The sequence below is a fragment of the Pleurodeles waltl genome, chromosome 6 (assembly GCF_031143425.1).
Source record: "Pleurodeles waltl isolate 20211129_DDA chromosome 6, aPleWal1.hap1.20221129, whole genome shotgun sequence".
NCBI lineage: Eukaryota > Metazoa > Chordata > Amphibia > Caudata > Salamandridae > Pleurodeles > Pleurodeles waltl.
The window spans coordinates 1,178,135,495-1,178,161,785 of NC_090445.1; the positions used below are offsets into that span (position 1 = coordinate 1,178,135,495).

The 26,291-nt window shown below is 43.4% G+C and overlaps 1 protein-coding gene across 1 annotated transcript in view; it reads left to right on the forward strand.

The window, feature by feature from the left end:
- Positions 1-26,291, forward strand: part of LOC138301751 (protein ecdysoneless homolog) — a 277,339-nt gene that overhangs the window by 47,438 nt on the left and 203,610 nt on the right. The window lies entirely within an intron of this gene.

Consider the following 26,291-nt stretch of genomic DNA (forward strand, 5'->3'; position numbering starts at 1 on the left):
AACCTATTGGCCTGGAATTGTCTTTGAGTGTGTGTTCCTCATTTATTGCTTGTGTATGTACTACAAATGCTTAACACTACTCCTTTGATAAGCCTACTGCTTGACCACACTACCACAAAATAGAGCATTAGTATTATCTCTTTTTGCCGCTATCTTACCTCTAAGGGGAACCCTTGGACTCTGTGCATACTATTCCTTACTTTGAAATAGTGCATACAGAGCCAACTTCCTACAGTGATCAACTATCATTTCATTTTGTGTGGGATGCATTCAAAGCAGCCTCTAGGGGTTTTATCATAAATTACGCTCATTTAAAAAAAAAAAAGTCTGCTCAACAAAAATCGACTTCCATCCTTGAAAATATAAAGTCCCTAGAACATGAATACTATACTCACAAAACTAGTAAATCACATCTTGAAGCACTAGTCTCAGCTAAAATGGAGTTTAACCAATATACCACTGAACAAGCATGCGGCACCCTCCTGAAAATAATTGGCAGATATTATGGTGGTAACAATAAAGCTGGTTCTCTTCTAGCTCGATATTTGAAACAAAGAATAGAAAAAACAACTATTAAATCTATCACAGATAACAATGGTGTTAAACACTTTAGAGATAAAGATATAGCATTGTGTTTCACTTCTTACTATAAGGACCTGTACACTCCAGAAAACATACCAACAGGTGAATCTCTCAACCAATATTTCTCTAATCTTAAACCAAGGGACCCATTGCAGATTGACCTCTCATCTTTAGACCAACCCCTACAACTTACCGAACTATATACAGCTTTACAATCTCTCCCCAAGGGTAAGGCTCCAGGCCCAGATGGCTTCACAGTAGAATTCTTTATTCAGTTTGCTAAGTCTCTTTTCCCCAAACTCTTTCAATTACTTAATCATTTTATAATGTCAGGTTCTGCATCTGGCTCCTTTATGGAGGCCATGATTTGTCTTATTCCCAAAAAAGATCGGGATGCGACTGACTGTAAAAATTATAGACCCATATCTTTAATTAATACGGATTGTAAACTCTATGCCAAAGTTTTAGCTCTCCGTTTACTCCCATATATACCTGACCTTATTGATTCTCATCAATCTGGTTTTATCCCTAATAGAAATGTAGCAGATAATTTCTGTACTTTTTAAAATATTATTAACAAGGCATCTAAACTTAAGATTCCTCTGGCAGCTTTATCATTGGATGCAGAAAAGGCTTTTGATAGGGTCTGCTGGAGTTTCTTGTCAAAAGCATTGGAATGGCATGGACTAGGTACTAAATTCCAACATTTTATATCCATTCTTTATTCCTCACCATGTTCCTCGGTTATTACAAACGGTATCCAATCTCCTTTTTTCCCTCTTAAAAGGGGTACTCGTCAGAGATGCCCATTATCTCCTTTACTATTTATTTTTGCTCTCGAACCTTTTTTCTATACCAATTAAAAACGTCTGAACAATTTACGGGGTTTCAAATTAATAATGCACTCTTTAAATTTATGGCATATGCTGATGATATTCTTTTGTTTATGTCTCACCCTGACACTTCTCTTCCTGCATTCCTGCATGAGCTTAACTTATATTCTGATGTATCTGGCTATAAACTTAATATAGACAAAACAGTGGTCTTACCACTTAATGCTCATTGCACTGGCTCTGTATTCCTTGATGCAGGATTATCTTGGAATTCTTCTAAGATTAAATACCTGGGGGTATGGAACTGCACTACTCTCAGGGATACATTAAGGACTAATTTAGAAATCCTATCTGCAAAGCTTGTAGATCTCACACAGAAATGGTCTCCATTATATCTCACGTGGTGGGGCCGCTTGGACATCATTAAGATGATGCTTCTCCCTATCATTAACTTCTTCCTTATAATGCTTCCTATTAAGATACCTAAACTATTTTTTTGTTTAATTGATCAAATTCTATCTAAGTTCCTGTTGAACGGTAAACAATCCCGAATCTCTCTCTCGAAATTAAAACTTCCTAAAGTACAAGGTGGAGTTAATTTCCCTGACTTTATAACTGATCACAAATCTTTTGGCATTAAGCAAATACATCCCTATTTATCTACACTCAATGATGCCCCTAAAAAGCTATGGTTCTCTTTGAAGAAACATTTATTTCTCCCTTTTCCCTTAAACACATTATATTTATGTCTAACCCCCCAAAATTCTGGTTGCCAAGCACTATCTCCCATTCAGTCAACTTACTGAAACCTTTTTTTATTTCTCATCTTACCCCCACTAATCAATTCTTTAACAGTCCTATTTGGCACAATAGTTCGCTTAGAAAACAAGGTAAAACCTTGTGTTGGAAGGCTTGAATGACTAAAGGTATTCTTCTCATTTCCCAATTATATCATAAAGACTCTATCATCCCTTTTACTACTCTCTCTAATTTATAATCTCCCTAGTCGCATGAAATCCCAATATATCATTCTTTCTACTCTAGTCCAAGAGGCCCTCAATAAACTTATACATCATAATCATTCTTCTCTTGCATCAACTCCACACCTGATTGTAACTTCTAATTATCCTAGGGCAGCTGAAATTTATAAACTTTTAAGAACCTCTGTTTCACCTAGACTCAAATCACCTATTGAGACATTGTGGGAATTAGATCTTGGTGTTGTTTGGCCAACTTCTTTATGGGATAGAATATGGTATAAGATACATTGCACTGCACGCACTGCAAGCCTCACACAGACCCTATATTTTTTTTATAATAGACTTTTCTACACTCCTGTACACCTTTACAAATTCAAACTTGCACAAAATGACAATTGTTGGCGCTGCCACACTCAGCAGGGTACTGACTTTCACATGTTTTTTTCCTGTCCATCCCTATCTACTTTTTGGTCCTCATTATGGTCTCGCATTTCAGCAATAGCGCCGATCTCCTTACCAATGTCATATGAATTACTGTTTTTGGGAGGCGTACACGACATCTGGAGTTCATTCAGGCCTCTTGGAAAATTGGTGGACCTTTTGCTTTCTATTGCAATCTCTATTATTACTTCTAACTGGAAATCTGAGAACATTACTCTCAGACAGTGGTGGAATTCTATATGTTATCATCATAGACTTGACAGCTACAAGCTTGATTCAACAGGAACTTTCTTCAAACGTCATCAGCTATGGTTGCCATTAAGTAACTATCTCTCACGCACTGCGAAGGGAATGGATTTTTCTCCTCCTTTTTAAAAAATGTCAATATATTTCCTTTTTTTCTTCTTATATATACTTATTTCATCTTACATTCGCTGTAACTAATGCCTATTGCCTCTCTCTCCACATGGCTATCACTTGATTCCCTTTTCTATCCCTAAAGCTCTTCTCCCTCTCTCTTTCTTTATTCAAACTTGGAGTCTTTGATACTATATTGCTGTATATGCCTAATTCATGTACATGTTTAAATATGCATTTACAAGTACAATATTCCTTATGCATATATATTCACAACTGCATATCTCTGTCCTGGCAATGTTAAGTTAATGTTCTTGTATTTGACTCAATAAAAAACATCTTTATTAAAAAAAAAACAAAAAAAAAGGCTCTCTGAAGCAGCTATATTTGAGGCACTTTAGCAAACGGCTCCATCACAGTGCCCTGGGGCCAGAAATTGTCATTTTTCTTACACTAGTAACTAAAAAGTCTGAAACAACTTGCTAACTTAATGAGAGCAGACCTTCTTAAAGAGTTTGCTTTTGTCAGAGCATTAAGATGTTTACTGTAGATAACTTTGGTTGACTGTCACGGTGAACCCCCATTTCGTTCTATACTTAGCATACATTGTTTTTTCTTGACTGCGCAGTAACTCTTACAGTTTACTACGTGGAATTTTTGGAATGGAAACTATTGAGACTCGCATACTAAGCCGCCCGTCACCTGTACATCTGTGACATGTTACTCGTTGAAAAATACAACTTACTCTTCTCTCTCATTTGAAATCCATGCTCACTGTATCCATTTTTTGCTGCGTTGGATATTCCGTGACACAAGCAACTTCAACTTGCTTGTTGTAATGATAAATAAACATTTTTAAACTGAAATCCATTACTCATTGATTTGACAACAGTCTCTGTGAGCATTCCTGACACATTTTCTGCAACATCATAGCGTAGCAAATGTGGCTGACTTTTTTCCTTGATTAAGTTATTATAGCCCACTAATAGTTGGAGCTTATGAGTGGTATCCAAAGGTATCCCTCCACACAGGAGATCTTCTCACTCATGAAGTGTAAGTGGATTCCTTTCCAAGTTGATGCCCCCTCCTCCACGACCCATCTTGGAATCCATGCCCTTGTTTGCTTTAATATACATTTCTTGGTTGCTATCACCTCATCCCTTAAAGTAAGCAAAACACTAATGTTGACTTCGTGTGAACCCTACACACGGAACCCCACTGTCTTCCATAGAAAAAGCACTATTAAACTTCCACAGAAAGATAATGAATTTATCTCCCACTTTCTTCGGAACCTCGTTTTCAACTGACACACACGGCCAGTTTTAGGGCAGTGCGACCAGTGGAGCCACAACTGTCGCAGACCTAGGGGTGAGGCGGTGTTCACATTACTTACGGATTTAAAACCATGCGCTGCAGGGTCCTGCAATTTTCAGGCAACACTAAATGTCAGGATAATTCTGGTGATTAGTGTTCCTAATGGAGAGAGATCGGAGTTTTGTCTAGTGGCATTTTTGACTCCACAAAAGTAGTTCAAAGGGCTAATGTGCTTGCTGCATAGAACCTGTAAATGCAGATTACAGAACTGATTGTGAGTGAACTATATATTGTGAAATCTGTAATGGATTTAAAAAGTGAAGCTCCCCCACACACCAGCTAGAATCCCACTACGGGTGGAGGGTGTGCAGCTCACTTAGTGCTCGCCATTTGATGTCTTCCCTTTACCCAGTGACTACGAGAATAGTGCCAATGTCGTGTGACACACAAGGACTCCGTATAAGTTGTCAGGTATATATATTCATATTCCTTTATGCTCAGGATCCTGCTTCTCCATAAACATGAACAGACAAATTGCCAGAACAGGCATTTTTGGCCATACGAGGCAATGTATATATTAAGAGTGCAGCAGAGGAATGGTGGCTGTATTGGTGATCCTACAAGACGAGTCTCCCTGTGGTAAGCCTCAAGAAAGAAGAACGCTTTTTGACTGAATCGTAGAATCCCATTTTTCTGGATGTCTCTTAAAACAATGACCAAAAAACATAATGTCCAGGGTCTGAGGTAAGAATTTCTTAACATTGGGGCTCAGATCCAGGGGCGTTGTGAAATCCCCGCTTTAGCAGCTACAGTGGAGGTGGAGTTCTTGATGGGCCTCCACTGTCTGCAGCTCGGCAGTCAAAGGCTCACACATAATGTGAAAGGGTGGGTCGTTGCTTACTTGGTTGAATGAGTGAAAATACTTGATGGATAGGTTTGTGAGTGAATGGATAGATGGATGAGTGAAAAGATGGATGCAAGGATGGATGAGTGAAAGAATTAATGGATGAGCGGAAAGTGAGGGTGGATGGATAGATAAAAGTGTGGATGCATGGATAAGTGAACGAATGGATGAATGAACCGGTGAATGGATGGATTAAAGGGCAAATTGTTGGAGCAGTAAAAGGGAGATAGATGGATGGATTAGTGAAAAGATAGATGGGTTTATTATTTTAACAATAGCCACATTTGCGATCTTGTTTTATTTCTCTCAATCTAACTGTTCTTGCTTAGGCTAGCACTACTTTTTTTTAAACAAGACACTCTGCTTCTTTCAAGGCTGCAGTAAGATAGGTTGCCGGTAAACGTGGTAAAAGTTTTTTGTCTCTGGTATTCATAGAAAATACACATCCTTACGTAGGGACATTTTCTCAGAACATCAGCTGTTTTATAATAAAACGCTTCCTTGTCCCTTACACGTTAGAGGGAGATTCCAGCCAGAGGACCACAACTGTATGCTGATTGCTGAACGTTTCGCTGCAGCTGCTTATGCACACTTCAGGCCTTTGCTCAGGTGTGGGGGATGATGTCTTCCCAGGGGAACCTGAAGGGCAGAACTAGAGCTTAACATGCTGTGCTGTATTATAGCCTAGGTAGGAATTAGTCGACTTGACTTTAGTGACCATATGGTAGCGTTATTTCTATGCTTTACTCTCCTTGTCACAATTCTAATTCTGTCAAGCTTTATCATCCTCGTTATCGCAATACATGCTTTATTGTCTAAGATGCAGTCGCTTCATTAAAACCTTATTGAAACATATACTGCTTCTGTTTGTTATTTGTATATGTGAGACTAATGTAACTGAGAGCAATGGATGATACCGGAGTAACCACAATTTCCTTTAAGTCAATTGTGTCATGTGCTCGGCTGCCCAATTACCCCTGCTCTTGGGTAGAGATGAGGCACTGCTAGTTAGCCGGAGCGAGCCCCGGATTAGGGTGACAGGTATCACCTATAGTGGTTAAGACTCAGTCACCCACACCGCATGCGATTCTGCCGCTCAAATCCAGTAGTCTCATTAGAATAATGAGAGCCTACGTGACGTCGTCCTAGCGAATGCCTGATGTCTAAATGGATATGTTTTGATGGCCTCTTTGTTCTCTTCTTTGTGGCCAGGAAGGCCTAGACTACTGATTACGTTTGGCATCAGATAATTGTCCCACCGTAAGAGGGGGAGAATGTATTTTCTCCCTTTTGTGACCAGGTGTGAGAAGGTAGCCTCTTTCTAGCCTTGTTACCCCCACTTTTGGCCTGTTTGTGAGTGTATGTCAGGGTGTTTGTCACTGTTTTCACTGTCTCACTGGGATCCTGATAGCCAGGCCTCAGTGCTCATAGTGAAAACACCATGTTTTCAGTATGGTTGTTATGTGTCACTGGGATCCTGCTAGTCAGGACCACCAGTGCTCATAGGTTTGTGGCCTATATGTATGTGTCACTGGGACCCTGTCACACAGGGCCCCAGTGCTCATAGGTGTGCATGTATATGTTCCCTGTGTGGTGCCTAACTGTCTCACTGAGGCTCTGCTAACCAGAACCTCAGTGGTTATGCTCTCTAATTACTTTCAAATTGTCACTAACAGGCTAGTGACCAATTTTACCAATTTACATTGGCTTACTGGAACACCCTTATAATTCCCTAGTATATGGTACTGAGGTACCCAGGGTATTGGGGTTCCAGGAGATCTCTATGGGCTGCAGCATTTCTTTTGCCACCCATAGGGAGCTCTGACAATTCTTACACAGGCCTGCCACTGCAGCCTGAGTGAAATAACGTCCACGTTATTTCACAGCCATTTTACACTGCACTTAAGTAACTTATAAGTCACCTATATGTCTAACCTTTACCTGGTAAAGGTTAGGTGCAAAGTTACTTAGTGTGAGGGCACCCTGGCACTAGCCAAGGTGCCCCCACATTGTTCAGAGCTAATTCCCTGAACTTTGTGAGTGCGGGGACACCATTACACGCGTGCACTACATATAGGTCACTACCTATGTGTAGCTTCACCATGGTAACTCCGAATATGGCCATGTAACATGTCTATGATCATGGAATTGCCCCCTCTATACCATCCTGGCATAGTTGGCACAATCCCATGATCCCAGTGGTCTGTAGCACAGACCCTGGTACTGCCAAACTGCCCTTCCTGGGGTTCCACTGCAGCTGCTGCCAACCCCTCAGACAGGCAGCTGCCCTCCTGGGGTCCAGCCAGGCCTGGCCCAGGATGGCAGAACAAAGAACTTCCTCTGAGAGAGGATGTGACACCCTCTCCCTTTGGAAAATGGTGTGAAGGCAGGGGAGGAGTAGCCTCCCCCAGCCTCTGGAAATGCTTTGTTGGGCACAGAGGTGCCCAATTCTGCATAAGCCAGTCTACACCGGTTCAGGGACCCCTTAGCCCCTGCTCTGGCGCGAAACTGGACAAAGGAAAGGGGAGTGACCACTCCCCTGACCTGCACCTCCCCTGGGAGGTGTCCAGAGCTCCTCCAGTGTGCTCCAGACCTCTGCCATCTTGGAAACAGAGGTGCTGCTGGCACACTGGACTGCTCTGAGTGGCCAGTGCCACCAGGTGACGTCAGAGACTCCTGCTGATAGGCTCCTTCAGGTGTTAGTAGCCTACCTCTCTCCTAGGTAGCCAAACCCTCTTTTCTGGCTATTTAGGGTCTCTGTCTCTGGGGAAACTTTAGATAACGAATGCATGAGCTCAGCCGAGTTCCTCTGCATCTCCCTCTTCACCTTCTGATAAGGAATCGACCGCTGACCGCGCTGGAAGCCTGCAAACCTGCAACATAGTAGCAAAGACGACTACTGCAACTCTGTAACGCTGATCCTGCCGCCTTCTCGACTGTTTTCCTGCTTGTGCATGCTGTGGGGGTAGCCTGCCTCCTCTCTGCACCAGAAGCTCCGAAGAAATCTCCCGTGGGTCGACGGAATCTTCCCCCTGCAACCGCAGGCACCAAAAAGCTGCATTACCGGTCCCTTGGGTCTCCTCTCAGCACGACGAGCGAGGTCCCTCGAATCCAGCGACACCGTCCAAGTGACCCCCACAGTCCAGTGACTCTTCAGCCCAAGTTTGGTGGAGGTAAGTCCTTGCCTCACCTCGCTGGGCTGCATTGCTGGGAACTGCGACTTTGCAAGCTACTCCGGCCCCTGTGCACTTCCGGCGGAAATCCTTCATGCACAGCCAAGCCTGGGTCCACGGCACTCTAACCTGCATTGCACGACTTTCTAAGTTGGTCTCCGGCGACGTGGGACACCTTTGTGCAACTTCGGCAAGCACCGTTTCACGCATCCTCGTAGTGCCTGTTTCTGGCACTTCTCCGGGTGCTACCTGCTTCAGTGAGGGCTCTTTGTCTTGCTCGACATCCCCTCTCTCTGCAGGTCCAATTTGCGACCTCCTGGTCCCTCCTGGGCCCCAGCAGCGTCCAAAAACGCCAAACGCACGATTTGCGTGTAGCAAGGCTTGTTGGCGTCCATCCGGCGGGAAAACACTTCTGTACGACTCTCCAAGGCGTGGGGGATCCATCCTCCAAAGGGGAAGTCTCTAGCCCTTGTCGTCCCTGCAGTATTCACAGTTCTTCAGCCTAGTAAGAACTTCTTTGCACCAACCGCTGGCATTTCTTGGGCATCTGCCCATCTCCGAGTTGCTTGTGACTTTTGGACTTGGTCCCCTTGTTCCACAGGTACCCTCAGTCAGGAATCCATCGTTGTTGCATTGCTGATTTGTGTTTCCTTGCATTTTCCCTCTAACACGACTATTTTGTCCTTAGGGGAACTTTAGTGCACTTTGCACTCACTTTTCAGGGTCTTGGGGAGGGTTATTTTGCTAACTCTCACTATTTTCTAATAGTCCCAGCGACCCTCTACAAGGTCACATAGGTTTGGGGTCCATTCGTGGTTCGCATTCCACTTCTGGAGTATATGGTTTGTGTTGCCCCTATCCCTATGTTTCCCCATTGCATCCTATTGTATCTATACATTGTTTGCACTGTTTTCTAAGACTATACTGCATATTTTTGCTATTGTGTATATATATCTTGTGTATATTTCCTATCCTCTCACTGAGGGTACACTCTAAGATACTTTGGCATATTGTCATAAAAATAAAGTACCTTTATTTTTAGTATAACTGTGTATTGTGTTTTCTTATGATATTGTGCATATGACACTAAGTGGTACTGTAGTAGCTTCACACGTCTCCTAGTTCAGCCTAAGCTGCTCTGCTAAGCTACCATTATCTATCAGCCTAAGCTGCTAGACACCCTATACACTAATAAGGGATAACTGGGCCTGGTGCAAGGTGCAAGTACCCCTTGGTACTCACTACAAGCCAGTCCAGCCTCCTACATTGGTTGTGCAGTGGTGGGATAAGTGCTTGAGACTACTTACCACTCTTGTCATTGTACTTTTCATAAGAGAAAAATATACAAAACAAGGTCAGTGTATATACACATAGCCAAAAAGTTTTGCATTTCCTCTTTTCACTCTTTTCTAAGTGCTGAAAAGTACTCCTAAACTTTCAAAAAGTTCTTAAAAGTTTAAAAAGTTTTTTTCTGTCTTTCCAAAAAGTTCTGAAAACTTTTGTCTCTTTCTCTATCACTTTAACTCTCTCTAAAAAATGTCTGGCACAGGCCAAAGTGTTGATCTGTCCAAACTTGCATATGACAACCTTAGCTGGAAAAGAGCAAGGAGTCTCTGTATAGAGAGAGGTTTGAGTGTAGGGAAGAATCCTGCCTTGGAACTGTTAATTAACATGCTTAGAGAACAGGATAAGGCCAGAGGTGGCCCATCTGTTGAAAAAGTACCTAATAGTTCCCAATCTGATTCAGGGACTCCCCCAGGAAAAGATTCAGGAAAGAAACTTTCTAGCCTGCCCATTACTAGACAATCTAGCATAGATGGTAATGATGATGAGCCACACCAAAGAAATAGTGTGGTCTCACATCATAGCAAAAGCATTTATTCTCACCATACTGGTAGTAATGTTTCTGTAAACCAAGCTGTTAAGTTGGCTTCTGTAAGGGACAGGTCTCCTTCTGTTCATTCCCATCATAGCTCTGTTTCTAGAAATGTCCCTCCCACCCACCCTGATGGCAGATTGTTAGAAAGGGAGCTCAATAGATTGAGAGTGGAACAAACCAGACTGAAGCTCAAGAAGCAACAGCTGGAGTTGGATAGACAGTCTTTAGAATTAGAGAAGGAAAGACAGAAGTTGGGTTTAGATACCCATGGTGGCAGCAGCAGTATTCCCCATAGTCATCCTGCAAAAGAGCATGATTCCAGGAATCTGCACAAGATAGTTCCCCCTTATAAGGAGGGGGATGACATTAACAAGTGGTTTGCTGCACTTGAGAGGGCCTGTGCTGTACAGGATGTCCCTCAAAGGCAGTGGGCTGCTATCCTATGGCTATCATTTAGTGGAAAGGGTAGGGATAGATTCCTTACTGTGAAAGAAAATGATGCCAATAATTTTACAGTTCTTAAGAATGCACTCCTGGATGGTTATGGCTTAACCACTGAACAGTACAGGATAAAGTTCAGAGAGACCAAAAAGGAGTCTTCACAAGACTGGGTTGATTTCATTGACCATTCAGTGAAGGCCTTGGAGGGGTGGTTACATGGCAGTAAAGTTACTGATTATGAAAGCCTGTATAACACAATCCTGAGAGAGCATATACTTAATAATTGTGTGTCTGATTTGTTGCACCAGTACCTGGTAGACTCTGATCTGACCTCTCCCCAAGAATTGGGAAAGAAGGCAGACAAATGGGTCAGAACAAGGGTGAACAGAAAAGTTCATACAGGGGGTGACAAAGATGGCAATAAGAAGAAAGATGGTGAAAAATCTCAAGATAAGCATGGGGATAAGGGTAAAACCAAAGATCCCACTTCAAATCTTAAACACTCTTCAGAGGGTGGGGATAAAACAAATTCTTCCTCTTCTTCCCAACTTGCACACATTAAAAAGCCTTGGTGCTTTGTGTGTAAAAACAGAGGCCATAGGCCAGGGGATAAGTCCTGTCCAGGTAAACCTCCTGAGCCTACCACCACTAATACATCAAGCTCTAGTGCCCCTAGCAGTAGTGGTACTAGTGGTGGGACTGCTGGCAACAGTCAAGCAAAGGGTGTAGTTGGGTTCACTTATGGGTCCATAGTGGAAACTGATGTAATCAGTCCCAAGACAGTTTCTGTCACACCTAGTGGCATTGGCCTTGCCACACTGGCTGCTTGTCCCCTTACAATGGATAAGTACAGGCAGACAGTTTCAATAAATGGTGTTGAGGCCTTGGCCTACAGGGACACAGGTGCCAGTTTCACTTTGGTGACTGAAAACCTAGTGCACCCTGATCAACACATCATTGGACAACAGTATAAGATTATTGATGTCCATAACTCCACTAAGTTTCTTCCCTTAGCTATAATTCAGTTTAGTTGGGGTGGGGTTTCTGGCCCTAAGCAGGTGGTGGTATCACCTAGCTTACCTGTAGACTGTCTCTTAGGTAATGACCTAGAGGCCTCAGGTTGGGCTGATGTAGAGTTTTATGCCCATGCAGCCATGCTGGGCATCCCTGAGGAATTGTTCCCTCTCATTTCAAGTGAAATGAAAAAGCAAAGGAGAGAAGGCCTGAAAACTCAGGATCCCTCTCCATCAACAGGTAAAAAGGGTATCACAGTATCCCCTAACCACCCTACCATTCAGGATACTATTCCTGTGGTGGGAGAAACCTCTCCTGGGGTGGCACCTGTTCCAAGGGAATCATCAGCTGGCAAAGCTGGACTCCCTGAGGTGGAAGTACCTCTCTGTGGGATAACTAACATTGGTGAGAAAAACAGCACCATTTTAGTTAACATGGAGCATCCCTCCCTAAATTCTGTATTTAGGGGGCTCCCCAGAACCTAGGAACTCAGATTCCTGCAACCTAAGAAGAAGAGGACTGCTAAGCTGAAAAACCCTGCAGAGAAGACTGAGACACCAACTGCTTTGGCCCCGGCTCTACCGGCCTGTCTCCCCACTTCTAAAGACACTGCTCCAGCGACGCTTTCTCCAGGGACCAGCGACCTCTGAATCCTCAGAGGACTGCCCTGCTCTAGAAGGACCAAGAAACTCCTGAGGACAGCGGCTCTGTTCACCCAAGACTGCAACTTTGTTTCAAAGGAGCACTTTAAAAACAACTTGCGTTTCCCGCCGGAAGCGTGAGACTTGCTACTCTACACCGACGCCCCCCGGCTCGACTTGTGGAGAAACAACACTTCAGAGAGGACTCCCTGGCAACTGCGAGACTGTGAGTAGCCAGAGTTACCCCCCCCCCGACCCCTCACAGCGACGCCTGCAGAGGGAATCCCCAGGCTCCCCCTGACCTCGACTGCCTGCTTCCCAGATCCCGACGCCTGGTAAAGACTCTGCGCCCCCAGGACCTGAAAGATCGGAACTCCAGTGTAGGAGTGACCCCCAAGAGGCCCTCTCCCTTGCCCAGGTGGTGGCTACCCCGAGGAGCCCCCCTCCCCCCCTTGCCTGCCTGCATCGCTGAAGAGACCCCTTGGTCTCCCATTGATTTCTATTGGAAACCCGACGCGTGTTTGCACACTGCACCCGGCCGCCCCCGTGCTGCTGAGGGTGTACTTCTTGTGCTAACTTGTGTGTCCCCCCGGTGCCCTACAAAACCCCCCTGGTCTGCCCTCCGAAGACGCGGGTACTTACCTGCTGGCAGACTGGAACCGGGGTACTCCTTCTCCATTGAAGCCTATGCGTTTTGGGCACCACTTTGACCTCTGCACCTGACCGGCCCCTGAGCTGCTGGTGTGGTAACTTTGGGGTTGCTCTGAACCCCCAACGGTGGGCTACCTTGGACCCAAACTTGAACCCCGTAGGTGGTTTACTTACCTGCAAAAACTAACTCTTACTCCCCCCCAGGAACTGTTGAAAATTGCACTGTCTAGTTTTAAAATAGCTATATGTGATTTATTTGAAAACTGTGTATGCTATTTTGATTATTCAAAGTTCCTAAAGTACCTACCTGCAATACCTTTCATTTGAAGTATTACATGTAAAATTTGAACCTGTGGTTCTTAAAATAAACTAAGAAAATATTTTTTTCTATACAATATTGGCCTGGAATTGTCTTTGAGTGTGTGTTCCTCATTTATTGCTTGTGTATGTACTACAAATGCTTAACACTACTCCTTTGATAAGCCTACTGCTTGACCACACTACCACAAAATAGAGCATTAGTATTATCTCTTTTTGCCGCTATCTTACCTCTAAGGGGAACCCTTGGACTCTGTGCATACTATTCCTTACTTTGAAATAGTGCATACAGAGCCAACTTCCTACAGTGATCAACTATCATTTCATTTTGTGTGGGATGCATTCAAAGCAGCCTCTAGGGGTTTTATCATAAATTACGCTCATTTAAAAAAAAAAAAGTCTGCTCAACAAAAATCGACTTCCATCCTTGAAAATATAAAGTCCCTAGAACATGAATACTATACTCACAAAACTAGTAAATCACATCTTGAAGCACTAGTCTCAGCTAAAATGGAGTTTAACCAATATACCACTGAACAAGCATGCGGCACCCTCCTGAAAATAATTGGCAGATATTATGGTGGTAACAATAAAGCTGGTTCTCTTCTAGCTCGATATTTGAAACAAAGAATAGAAAAAACAACTATTAAATCTATCACAGATAACAATGGTGTTAAACACTTTAGAGATAAAGATATAGCATTGTGTTTCACTTCTTACTATAAGGACCTGTACACTCCAGAAAACATACCAACAGGTGAATCTCTCAACCAATATTTCTCTAATCTTAAACCAAGGGACCCATTGCAGATTGACCTCTCATCTTTAGACCAACCCCTACAACTTACCGAACTATATACAGCTTTACAATCTCTCCCCAAGGGTAAGGCTCCAGGCCCAGATGGCTTCACAGTAGAATTCTTTATTCAGTTTGCTAAGTCTCTTTTCCCCAAACTCTTTCAATTACTTAATCATTTTATAATGTCAGGTTCTGCATCTGGCTCCTTTATGGAGGCCATGATTTGTCTTATTCCCAAAAAAGATCGGGATGCGACTGACTGTAAAAATTATAGACCCATATCTTTAATTAATACGGATTGTAAACTCTATGCCAAAGTTTTAGCTCTCCGTTTACTCCCATATATACCTGACCTTATTGATTCTCATCAATCTGGTTTTATCCCTAATAGAAATGTAGCAGATAATTTCTGTACTTTTTAAAATATTATTAACAAGGCATCTAAACTTAAGATTCCTCTGGCAGCTTTATCATTGGATGCAGAAAAGGCTTTTGATAGGGTCTGCTGGAGTTTCTTGTCAAAAGCATTGGAATGGCATGGACTAGGTACTAAATTCCAACATTTTATATCCATTCTTTATTCCTCACCATGTTCCTCGGTTATTACAAACGGTATCCAATCTCCTTTTTTCCCTCTTAAAAGGGGTACTCGTCAGAGATGCCCATTATCTCCTTTACTATTTATTTTTGCTCTCGAACCTTTTTTCTATACCAATTAAAAACGTCTGAACAATTTACGGGGTTTCAAATTAATAATGCACACTTTAAATTTATGGCATATGCTGATGATATTCTTTTGTTTATGTCTCACCCTGACACTTCTCTTCCTGCATTCCTGCATGAGCTTAACTTATATTCTGATGTATCTGGCTATAAACTTAATATAGACAAAACAGTGGTCTTACCACTTAATGCTCATTGCACTGGCTCTGTATTCCTTGATGCAGGATTATCTTGGAATTCTTCTAAGATTAAATACCTGGGGGTATGGAACTGCACTACTCTCAGGGATACATTAAGGACTAATTTAGAAATCCTATCTGCAAAGCTTGTAGATCTCACACAGAAATGGTCTCCATTATATCTCACGTGGTGGGGCCGCTTGGACATCATTAAGATGATGCTTCTCCCTATCATTAACTTCTTCCTTATAATGCTTCCTATTAAGATACCTAAACTATTTTTTTGTTTAATTGATCAAATTCTATCTAAGTTCCTGTTGAACGGTAAACAATCCCGAATCTCTCTCTCGAAATTAAAACTTCCTAAAGTACAAGGTGGAGTTAATTTCCCTGACTTTATAACTGATCACAAATCTTTTGGCATTAAGCAAATACATCCCTATTTATCTACACTCAATGATGCCCCTAAAAAGCTATGGTTCTCTTTGAAGAAACATTTATTTCTCCCTTTTCCCTTAAACACATTATATTTATGTCTAACCCCCCAAAATTCTGGTTGCCAAGCACTATCTCCCATTCAGTCAACTTACTGAAACCTTTTTTTATTTCTCATCTTACCCCCACTAATCAATTCTTTAACAGTCCTATTTGGCACAATAGTTCGCTTAGAAAACAAGGTAAAACCTTGTGTTGGAAGGCTTGAATGACTAAAGGTATTCTTCTCATTTCCCAATTATATCATAAAGACTCTATCATCCCTTTTACTACTCTCTCAGCAATTTATAATCTCCCTAGTCGCATGAAATCCCAATATATCATTCTTTCTACTCTAGTCCAAGAGGCCCTCAATAAACTTATACATCATAATCATTCTTCTCTTGCATCAACTCCACACCTGATTGTAACTTCTAATTATCCTAGGGCAGCTGAAATTTATAAACTTTTAAGAACGTCTGTTTCACCTAGACTCAAATCACCTATTGAGACATTGTGGGAATTAGATCTTGGTGTTGTTTGGCCAACTTCTTTATGGGATAGAATATGGTATAAGATACATTGCACCGCACGCACTGCAAGCCTCACACAGACCCTATATTTTTTTTATAATAGACTTTTCTACACTCCTGTACGCCTTTACAAATTCAAACTTGCACAAAATGACAATTGTTGGCGCTGCCACACTCAGCAGGGTACTGACTTTCACATGTTTTTTTCCTGTCCATCCCTATCTACTTTTTGGTCCTCATTATGGTCTCGCATTTCAGCAATAGCGCCGATCTCCTTACCAATGTCATATGAATTACTGTTTTTGGGAGGCGTACACGACATCTGGAGTTCATTCAGGCCTCTTGGAAAATTGGTGGACCTTTTGCTTTCTATTGCAATCTCTATTATTACTTCTAACTGGAAATCTGAGAACATTACTCTCAGACAGTGGTGGAATTCTATATGTTATCATCATAGACTTGACAGCTACAAGCTTGATTCAACAGGAACTTTCTTCAAACGTCATCAGCTATGGTTGCCATTAAGTAACTATCTCTCACGCACTGCGAAGGAAATGGATTTTTCTCCTCCTTTTTAAAAAATGTCAATATATTTCCTTTTTTTCTTCTTATATATACTTATTTCATCTTACATTCGCTGTAACTAATGCCTATTGCCTCTCTCTCCACATGGCTATCACTTGATTCCCTTTTCTATCCCTAAAGCTCTTCTCCCTCTCCCTCTCTCTTTCTTTATTCAAACTTGGAGTCTTTGATACTATATTGCTGTATATGCCTAATTCATGTACATGTTTAAATATGCATTTACAAGTACAATATTCCTTATGCATATATATTCACAACTGCATATCTCTGTCCTGGCAATGTTAAGTTAATGTTCTTGTATTTGACTCAATAAAAAACATCTTTATTAAAAAAAAAACAAAAAAAAAGGCTCTCTGAAGCAGCTATATTTGAGGCACTTTAGCAAACGGCTCCATCACAGTGCCCTGGGGCCAGAAATTGTCATTTTTCTTACACTAGTAACTAAAAAGTCTGAAACAACTTGCTAACTTAATGAGAGCAGACCTTCTTAAAGAGTTTGCTTTTGTCAGAGCATTAAGATGTTTACTGTAGATAACTTTGGTTGACTGTCACGGTGAACCCCCATTTCGTTCTATACTTAGCATACATTGTTTTTTCTTGACTGCGCAGTAACTCTTACAGTTTACTACGTGGAATTTTTGGAATGGAAACTATTGAGACTCGCATACTAAGCCGCCCGTCACCTGTACATCTGTGACATGTTACTCGTTGAAAAATACAACTTACTCTTCTCTCTCATTTGAAATCCATGCTCACTGTATCCATTTTTTGCTGCGTTGGATATTCCGTGACACAAGCAACTTCAACTTGCTTGTTGTAATGATAAATAAACATTTTTAAACTGAAATCCATTACTCATTGATTTGACAACAGTCTCTGTGAGCATTCCTGACACATTTTCTGCAACATCATAGCGTAGCAAATGTGGCTGACTTTTTTCCTTGATTAAGTTATTATAGCCCACTAATAGTTGGAGCTTATGAGTGGTATCCAAAGGTATCCCTCCACACAGGAGATCTTCTCACTCATGAAGTGTAAGTGGATTCCTTTCCAAGTTGATGCCCCCTCCTCCACGACCCATCTTGGAATCCATGCCCTTGTTTGCTTTAATATACATTTCTTGGTTGCTATCACCTCATCCCTTAAAGTAAGCAAAACACTAATGTTGACTTCGTGTGAACCCTACACACGGAACCCCACTGTCTTCCATAGAAAAAGCACTATTAAACTTCCACAGAAAGATAATGAATTTATCTCCCACTTTCTTCGGAACCTCGTTTTCAACTGACACACACGGCCAGTTTTAGGGCAGTGCGACCAGTGGAGCCACAACTGTCGCAGACCTAGGGGTGAGGCGGTGTTCACATTACTTACGGATTTAAAACCATGCGCTGCAGGGTCCTGCAATTTTCAGGCAACACTAAATGTCAGGATAATTCTGGTGATTAGTGTTCCTAATGGAGAGAGATCGGAGTTTTGTCTAGTGGCATTTTTGACTCCACAAAAGTAGTTCAAAGGGCTAATGTGCTTGCTGCATAGAACCTGTAAATGCAGATTACAGAACTGATTGTGAGTGAACTATATATTGTGAAATCTGTAATGGATTTAAAAAGTGAAGCTCCCCCACACACCAGCTAGAATCCCACTACGGGTGGAGGGTGTGCAGCTCACTTAGTGCTCGCCATTTGATGTCTTCCCTTTACCCAGTGACTACGAGAATAGTGCCAATGTCGTGTGACACACAAGGACTCCGTATAAGTTGTCAGGTATATATATTCATATTCCTTTATGCTCAGGATCCTGCTTCTCCATAAACATGAACAGACAAATTGCCAGAACAGGCATTTTTGGCCATACGAGGCAATGTATATATTAAGAGTGCAGCAGAGGAATGGTGGCTGTATTGGTGATCCTACAAGACGAGTCTCCCTGTGGTAAGCCTCAAGAAAGAAGAACGCTTTTTGACTGAATCGTAGAATCCCATTTTTCTGGATGTCTCTTAAAACAATGACCAAAAAACATAATGTCCAGGGTCTGAGGTAAGAATTTCTTAACATTGGGGCTCAGATCCAGGGGCGTTGTGAAATCCCCGCTTTAGCAGCTACAGTGGAGGTGGAGTTCTTGATGGGCCTCCACTGTCTGCAGCTCGGCAGTCAAAGGCTCACACATAATGTGAAAGGGTGGGTCGTTGCTTACTTGGTTGAATGAGTGAAAATACTTGATGGATAGGTTTGTGAGTGAATGGATAGATGGATGAGTGAAAAGATGGATGCAAGGATGGATGAGTGAAAGAATTAATGGATGAGCGGAAAGTGAGGGTGGATGGATAGATAAAAGTGTGGATGCATGGATAAGTGAACGAATGGATGAATGAACCGGTGAATGGATGGATTAAAGGGCAAATTGTTGGAGCAGTAAAAGGGAGATAGATGGATGGATTAGTGAAAAGATAGATGGGTTTATTATTTTAACAATAGCCACATTTGCGATCTTGTTTTATTTCTCTCAATCTAACTGTTCTTGCTTAGGCTAGCACTACTTTTTTTTAAACAAGACACTCTGCTTCTTTCAAGGCTGCAGTAAGATAGGTTGCCGGTAAACGTGGTAAAAGTTTTTTGTCTCTGGTATTCATAGAAAATACACATCCTTACGTAGGGACATTTTCTCAGAACATCAGCTGTTTTATAATAAAACGCTTCCTTGTCCCTTACACGTTAGAGGGAGATTCCAGCCAGAGGACCACAACTGTATGCTGATTGCTGAACGTTTCGCTGCAGCTGCTTATGCACACTTCAGGCCTTTGCTCAGGTGTGGGGGATGATGTCTTCCCAGGGGAACCTGAAGGGCAGAACTAGAGCTTAACATGCTGTGCTGTATTATAGCCTAGGTAGGAATTAGTCGACTTGACTTTAGTGACCATATGGTAGCGTTATTTCTATGCTTTACTCTCCTTGTCACAATTCTAATTCTGTCAAGCTTTATCATCCTCGTTATCGCAATACATGCTTTATTGTCTAAGATGCAGTCGCTTCATTAAAACCTTATTGAAACATATACTGCTTCTGTTTGTTATTTGTATATGTGAGACTAATGTAACTGAGAGCAATGGATGATACCGGAGTAACCACAATTTCCTTTAAGTCAATTGTGTCATGTGCTCGGCTGCCCAATTACCCCTGCTCTTGGGTAGAGATGAGGCACTGCTAGTTAGCCGGAGCGAGCCCCGGATTAGGGTGACAGGTATCACCTATAGTGGTTAAGACTCAGTCACCCACACCGCATGCGATTCTGCCGCTCAAATCCAGTAGTCTCATTAGAATAATGAGAGCCTACGTGACGTCGTCCTAGCGAATGCCTGATGTCTAAATGGATATGTTTTGATGGCCTCTTTGTTCTCTTCTTTGTGGCCAGGAAGGCCTAGACTACTGATTACGTTTGGCATCAGATAATTGTCCCACCGTAAGAGGGGGAGAATGTATTTTCTCCCTTTTGTGACCAGGTGTGAGAAGGTAGCCTCTTTCTAGCCTTGTTACCCCCACTTTTGGCCTGTTTGTGAGTGTATGTCAGGGTGTTTGTCACTGTTTTCACTGTCTCACTGGGATCCTGATAGCCAGGCCTCAGTGCTCATAGTGAAAACACCATGTTTTCAGTATGGTTGTTATGTGTCACTGGGATCCTGCTAGTCAGGACCCCAGTGCTCATAGGTTTGTGGCCTATATGTATGTGTCACTGGGACCCTGTCACACAGGGCCCCAGTGCTCATAGGTGTGCATGTATATGTTCCCTGTGTGGTGCCTAACTGTCTCACTGAGGCTCTGCTAACCAGAACCTCAGTGGTTATGCTCTCTAATTACTTTCAAATTGTCACTAACAGGCTAGTGACCAATTTTACCAATTTACATTGGCTTACTGGAACACCCTTATAATTCCCTAGTATATGGTACTGAGGTACCCAGGGTATTGGGGTTCCAGGAGATCTCTATGGGCTGCAGCATTTCTTTTGCCACCCATAGGGAGCTCTGACAATTCTTACACAGGCCTGCCACTGCAGCCTGAGTGAAATAACGTCCACGTTATTTCACAGCCATTTTACACTGCACTTAAGTAACTTATAAGTCACCTATATGTCTAACCTTTACCTGGTAAAGGTTAGGTGCAAAGTTACTTAGTGTGAGGGCACCCTGGCACTAGCCAAGGTGCCCCCACATTGTTCAGAGCTAATTCCCTGAACTTTGTGAGTGCGGGGACACCATTACACGCGTGCACTACATATAGGTCACTACCTATGTGTAGCTTCACCATGGTAACTCCGAATATGGCCATGTAACATGTCTATGATCATGGAATTGCCCCCTCTATACCATCCTGGCATAGTTGGCACAATCCCATGATCCCAGTGGTCTGTAGCACAGACCCTGGTACTGCCAAACTGCCCTTCCTGGGGTTCCACTGCAGCTGCTGCCAACCCCTCAGACAGGCAGCTGCCCTCCTGGGGTCCAGCCAGGCCTGGCCCAGGATGGCAGAACAAAGAACTTCCTCTGAGAGAGGATGTGACACCCTCTCCCTTTGGAAAATGGTGTGAAGGCAGGGGAGGAGTAGCCTCCCCCAGCCTCTGGAAATGCTTTGTTGGGCACAGAGGTGCCCAATTCTGCATAAGCCAGTCTACACCGGTTCAGGGACCCCTTAGCCCCTGCTCTGGCGCGAAACTGGACAAAGGAAAGGGGAGTGACCACTCCCCTGACCTGCACCTCCCCTGGGAGGTGTCCAGAGCTCCTCCAGTGTGCTCCAGACCTCTGCCATCTTGGAAACAGAGGTGCTGCTGGCACACTGGACTGCTCTGAGTGGCCAGTGCCACCAGGTGACGTCAGAGACTCCTGCTGATAGGCTCCTTCAGGTGTTAGTAGCCTATCCTCTCTCCTAGGTAGCCAAACCCTCTTTTCTGGCTATTTAGGGTCTCTGTCTCTGGGGAAACTTTAGATAACGAATGCATGAGCTCAGCCGAGTTCCTCTGCATCTCCCTCTTCACCTTCTGATAAGGAATCGACCGCTGACCGCGCTGGAAGCCTGCAAACCTGCAACATAGTAGCAAAGACGACTACTGCAACTCTGTAACGCTGATCCTGCCGCCTTCTCGACTGTTTTCCTGCTTGTGCATGCTGTGGGGGTAGCCTGCCTCCTCTCTGCACCAGAAGCTCCGAAGAAATCTCCCGTGGGTCGACGGAATCTTCCCCCTGCAACCGCAGGCACCAAAAAGCTGCATTACCGGTCCCTTGGGTCTCCTCTCAGCACGACGAGCGAGGTCCCTCGAATCCAGCGACACCGTCCAAGTGACCCCCACAGTCCAGTGACTCTTCAGCCCAAGTTTGGTGGAGGTAAGTCCTTGCCTCACCTCGCTGGGCTGCATTGCTGGGAACTGCGACTTTGCAAGCTACTCCGGCCCCTGTGCACTTCCGGCGGAAATCCTTCATGCACAGCCAAGCCTGGGTCCACGGCACTCTAACCTGCATTGCACGACTTTCTAAGTTGGTCTCCGGCGACGTGGGACACCTTTGTGCAACTTCGGCAAGCACCGTTTCACGCATCCTCGTAGTGCCTGTTTCTGGCACTTCTCCGGGTGCTACCTGCTTCAGTGAGGGCTCTTTGTCTTGCTCGACATCCCCTCTCTCTGCAGGTCCAATTTGCGACCTCCTGGTCCCTCCTGGGCCCCAGCAGCGTCCAAAAACGCCAAACGCACGATTTGCGTGTAGCAAGGCTTGTTGGCGTCCATCCGGCGGGAAAACACTTCTGTACGACTCTCCAAGGCGTGGGGGATCCATCCTCCAAAGGGGAAGTCTCTAGCCCTTGTCGTCCCTGCAGTATTCACAGTTCTTCAGCCTAGTAAGAACTTCTTTGCACCAACCGCTGGCATTTCTTGGGCATCTGCCCATCTCCGAGTTGCTTGTGACTTTTGGACTTGGTCCCCTTGTTCCACAGGTACCCTCAGTCAGGAATCCATCGTTGTTGCATTGCTGATTTGTGTTTCCTTGCATTTTCCCTCTAACACGACTATTTTGTCCTTAGGGGAACTTTAGTGCACTTTGCACTCACTTTTCAGGGTCTTGGGGAGGGTTATTTTGCTAACTCTCACTATTTTCTAATAGTCCCAGCGACCCTCTACAAGGTCACATAGGTTTGGGGTCCATTCGTGGTTCGCATTCCACTTCTGGAGTATATGGTTTGTGTTGCCCCTATCCCTATGTTTCCCCATTGCATCCTATTGTATCTATACATTGTTTGCACTGTTTTCTAAGACTATACTGCATATTTTTGCTATTGTGTATATATATCTTGTGTATATTTCCTATCCTCTCACTGAGGGTACACTCTAAGATACTTTGGCATATTGTCATAAAAATAAAGTACCTTTATTTTTAGTATAACTGTGTATTGTGTTTTCTTATGATATTGTGCATATGACACTAAGTGGTACTGTAGTAGCTTCACACGTCTCCTAGTTCAGCCTAAGCTGCTCTGCTAAGCTACCATTATCTATCAGCCTAAGCTGCTAGACACCCTATACACTAATAAGGGATAACTGGGCCTGGTGCAAGGTGCAAGTACCCCTTGGTACTCACTACAAGCCAGTCCAGCCTCCTACATTGGTTGTGCAGTGGTGGGATAAGTGCTTGAGACTACTTACCACTCTTGTCATTGTACTTTTCATAAGAGAAAAATATACAAAACAAGGTCAGTGTATATACACATAGCCAAAAAGTTTTGCATTTCCTCTTTTCACTCTTTTCTAAGTGCTGAAAAGTACTCCTAAACTTTCAAAAAGTTCTTAAAAGTTTAAAAAGTTTTTTTCTGTCTTTCCAAAAAGTTCTGAAAACTTTTGTCTCTTTCTCTATCACTTTAACTCTCTCTAAAAAATGTCTGGCACAGGCCAAAGTGTTGATCTGTCCAAACTTGCATATGACAACCTTAGCTGGAAAAGAGCAAGGAGTCTCTGTATAGAGAGAGGTTTGAGTGTAGGGAAGAATCCTGCCTTGGAACTGTTAATTAACATGCTTAGAGAACAGGATAAGGCCAGAGGTGGCCCATCTGTTGAAAAAGTACCTAATAGTTCCCAATCTGATTCAGGGACTCCCCCAGGAAAAGATTCAGGAAAGAAACTTTCTAGCCTGCCCATTACTAGACAATCTAGCATAGATGGTAATGATGATGAGCCACACCAAAGAAATAGTGTGGTCTCACATCATAGCAAAAGCATTTATTCTCACCATACTGGTAGTAATGTTTCTGTAAACCAAGCTGTTAAGTTGGCTTCTGTAAGGGACAGGTCTCCTTCTGTTCATTCCCATCATAGCTCTGTTTCTAGAAATGTCCCTCCCACCCACCCTGATGGCAGATTGTTAGAAAGGGAGCTCAATAGATTGAGAGTGGAACAAACCAGACTGAAGCTCAAGAAGCAACAGCTGGAGTTGGATAGACAGTCTTTAGAATTAGAGAAGGAAAGACAGAAGTTGGGTTTAGATACCCATGGTGGCAGCAGCAGTATTCCCCATAGTCATCCTGCAAAAGAGCATGATTCCAGGAATCTGCACAAGATAGTTCCCCCTTATAAGGAGGGGGATGACATTAACAAGTGGTTTGCTGCACTTGAGAGGGCCTGTGCTGTACAGGATGTCCCTCAAAGGCAGTGGGCTGCTATCCTATGGCTATCATTTAGTGGAAAGGGTAGGGATAGATTCCTTACTGTGAAAGAAAATGATGCCAATAATTTTACAGTTCTTAAGAATGCACTCCTGGATGGTTATGGCTTAACCACTGAACAGTACAGGATAAAGTTCAGAGAGACCAAAAAGGAGTCTTCACAAGACTGGGTTGATTTCATTGACCATTCAGTGAAGGCCTTGGAGGGGTGGTTACATGGCAGTAAAGTTACTGATTATGAAAGCCTGTATAACACAATCCTGAGAGAGCATATACTTAATAATTGTGTGTCTGATTTGTTGCACCAGTACCTGGTAGACTCTGATCTGACCTCTCCCCAAGAATTGGGAAAGAAGGCAGACAAATGGGTCAGAACAAGGGTGAACAGAAAAGTTCATACAGGGGGTGACAAAGATGGCAATAAGAAGAAAGATGGTGAAAAATCTCAAGATAAGCATGGGGATAAGGGTAAAACCAAAGATCCCACTTCAAATCTTAAACACTCTTCAGAGGGTGGGGATAAAACAAATTCTTCCTCTTCTTCCCAACTTGCACACATTAAAAAGCCTTGGTGCTTTGTGTGTAAAAACAGAGGCCATAGGCCAGGGGATAAGTCCTGTCCAGGTAAACCTCCTGAGCCTACCACCACTAATACATCAAGCTCTAGTGCCCCTAGCAGTAGTGGTACTAGTGGTGGGACTGCTGGCAACAGTCAAGCAAAGGGTGTAGTTGGGTTCACTTATGGGTCCATAGTGGAAACTGATGTAATCAGTCCCAAGACAGTTTCTGTCACACCTAGTGGCATTGGCCTTGCCACACTGGCTGCTTGTCCCCTTACAATGGATAAGTACAGGCAGACAGTTTCAATAAATGGTGTTGAGGCCTTGGCCTACAGGGACACAGGTGCCAGTTTCACTTTGGTGACTGAAAACCTAGTGCACCCTGATCAACACATCATTGGACAACAGTATAAGATTATTGATGTCCATAACTCCACTAAGTTTCTTCCCTTAGCTATAATTCAGTTTAGTTGGGGTGGGGTTTCTGGCCCTAAGCAGGTGGTGGTATCACCTAGCTTACCTGTAGACTGTCTCTTAGGTAATGACCTAGAGGCCTCAGGTTGGGCTGATGTAGAGTTTTATGCCCATGCAGCCATGCTGGGCATCCCTGAGGAATTGTTCCCTCTCATTTCAAGTGAAATGAAAAAGCAAAGGAGAGAAGGCCTGAAACTCAGGATCCCTCTCCATCAACAGGTAAAAAGGGTATCACAGTATCCCCTAACCACCCTACCATTCAGGATACTATTCCTGTGGTGGGAGAAACCTCTCCTGGGGTGGCACCTGTTCCAAGGGAATCATCAGCTGGCAAAGCTGGACTCCCTGAGGTGGAAGTACCTCTCTGTGGGATAACTAACATTGGTGAGAAAAACAGCACCATTTTAGTTAACATGGAGCATCCCTCCCTAAATTCTGTATTTAGGGGCTCCCCAGAACCTAGGAACTCAGATTCCTGCAACCTAAGAAGAAGAGGACTGCTAAGCTGAAAAACCCTGCAGAGAAGACTGAGACACCAACTGCTTTGGCCCCGGCTCTACCCGGCCTGTCTCCCCACTTCTAAAGACACTGCTCCAGCGACGCTTTCTCCAGGGACCAGCGACCTCTGAATCCTCAGAGGACTGCCCTGCTCTAGAAGGACCAAGAAACTCCTGAGGACAGCGGCTCTGTTCACCCAAGACTGCAACTTTGTTTCAAAGGAGCACTTTAAAAACAACTTGCGTT